We start from the raw sequence: 2,525 nt of genomic DNA, 5'->3' as shown, positions 1-2,525 counted from the left end.
CATGTCACCCTCAGAGTCTTCTCTTTGGTCCCTTTCTCTTAAGGTGCTGCTTGCTGCACTGGCCTCATTCTTTGGGATAAACAGTGTAGGAGGGCCCTCCCCTCCAGTGTCAGGCTATGGCTGGGGAATCCCCGGCACAATGTACTGGGGGGAATCTAAGGACTGCAGGATTAAGAGGGAACTTTTATGAAGGACAGCTGCTTCTGCCCGGGAAGTTCAAACCAAAGCCAGGGAGTAAGAATCCACTGATGCTTCAGGGTGGACTGAGAGAGAATCCGCCCTGCAGCCTGATGGCCAAGTCTACACGTTCACTGCAGGCCCTGTGAGCTCTGCCTGCAGGGTGGCTACCAGGCTGCTTCTTCTTCTTCTTTTTAAATTTATTTATTCATTTTAGAGAGGAGAGAGAGAGAGAGAGATTGAGAGAGAGAGAAGGGGGGAGGAGCAGGAAGCATCAATTCCCATATGTGCCTTGACCAGGCAAGCCCGGGGTTTTGAACCGGCGACCTCAGCATTCCAGGTCGACGCTTCACCCACTGTACCACCACAGGTTATCTTCTTTAGGGAGATAAGCTGAACACTGGAGAGTGTGAGTGCAAACCAAGAGGGTGGAAAGATGAACTCGGAAAGTACTGGCTGGGAGTTTGGGATGAGGAATGTTAAGCCTAATCCGGAGAGACTCGAAACATTGAAGACACGAACAAAATCCGTCGATTACACATCAAAGCTTTATTGTCTAGCTTGGCCAAGCGGCGGCTACTCCGACAGAGGTCTGAGGGAGAGCCCGCTGGCCCTTTGTTCTACTTAGTTTTTATAGTTTTGCAAGCAGGAAGTGTAGAAGCAAAAATTGCAATTAGGTGCCCTTTACCACTATTGGTTATAGTCATATGCCCTTTAACATGATAGGACCATGTTCAATTTGCAAGCCATACATCATTTTGGAGAAAACAAAATATACAAGTCACATTGATAGAAAGATGTCTCTTTACATATTAAGAGACATTCCTATATTTTCTAATGTTTATCCGTCATCTCTTTGTCCAGAGTCACGCACATTAACTATATGCATTCATATGGGAGAGGTAGTTTCCGTGGGGACAAATGCCCACAAATGGCTCATTACTATAAGAAAAGGTTTATTTTGGCTTTTCTCTTCCTGCACCTGGCTAGCCATTCACCCCTTTCCCCACAGGTGTGGAGGAATGTCAGGGAATCCATGTTTTCCTTCCCTTCACATTTACAATACAATGCCAAGGGCCATCCTGGTTCTATGCCAATCACACAGTACAGAGATTATTCACAAAATTTCTCTGCACACCTTAACCCAAATTAATAAAATGTTCTTTAAGCCTCTTAAAACATTAATATCGATTCTGTAGCTTTTGGTACTTTACCACACCTGCGGGGGAGGTGGCGCAGTGGCTCCTCAGGGCTCCTCAAGGAAGACAAGCAGAGGCTATGTGATGGGGGGCACGAGGCTTCCAGGCGGGGAGGGATTGCCTGCCAGAGTGGGCCTGGGTCTTCTGATGCAGCCGCACAGCCCCAGAGGGCAGCAGTCAGTGGGGCTCCGAGGGTCTGATCACAGGATGCCTGGCCTAGCTTGGTGGCGGTGTGGCCCCTCCCGTCCCCTGCAGACTGGTGCCCCAGTTCAGAGTTGCACGCTCTGGGGCAATGCAGCAGTCTACTGTTGTGGGAGGTCAGCCTTTCAGTAGACTTGGGCAGTGGGGGCTGGTTGGAACTCTCCTAAAGGATCTTTTCAGGAAGGCTTGGGGGCCCATGGAGGGGTGCCGAGGACCACAGTCTTGGAGAAGGGTAGAAATAGACAAAAATGAAATGGACTCTCCGAGTCAAGGGCATTTTCTTCCTTTTCTGCGGCCTGATCAAGGCCAGAGGTTACCCAGGTGCTGGAGACAGCAACAAAGAGAAGAGAAAAGTTAAACCCTCACAGGAGTGGTGGCTGTGAGTTCAGGGCGTGTTCCGGCTGAGGTGAGGACAGCTGAGTGCCGACAGACGTGTGGTCCTGGTAAAAGTGGGTAAGACATGGTCAAGAAGAAAAACCAAAGAGATCATCTTCTCCAAATTCCTGCGGGTGAGAAATCTGAAGCCTAGGGTAGCGTAGGGTAGGGACTTGCCGGTGGCCACACAGCTAAAGTAGCAGAGATAAAACTGGCACTCAGGTCTCCGGACTCTGTTGAGAGCAGCTTTGAATCAGAATCCTGTCAGCTCATCAGGAAAATCTGGTCTAGGAAACTTCTTTTCAAGAGTAAAAAGCAAAAAATGGGAAGCCAGACTCGTGTGAGCCCAGATCTGTTTGTACTGGTTCATTCCTACCCCAAATAGCTGCTTTTCGTAGCCTCTGGCCACAGGGGTTAACCTAAAGTTGTGCACATGGACCCCTTTCTTCCTCTTTAGAAGACCATTCCATCAGAAACTGGGCTAGCTGCTCCTGGAAGCATGTAAGCCCAGCTTTGCTGGGAAGCAAACAGCCATGTGGGGCTGTTTCTAGTTTACGGTATGGCAGAAGGGGG

Source organism: Saccopteryx leptura, chromosome 11 (genome assembly GCF_036850995.1).
Source record: "Saccopteryx leptura isolate mSacLep1 chromosome 11, mSacLep1_pri_phased_curated, whole genome shotgun sequence".
Taxonomy (NCBI): domain Eukaryota; kingdom Metazoa; phylum Chordata; class Mammalia; order Chiroptera; family Emballonuridae; genus Saccopteryx; species Saccopteryx leptura.
This window is presented reverse-complemented; position numbering follows the sequence as displayed.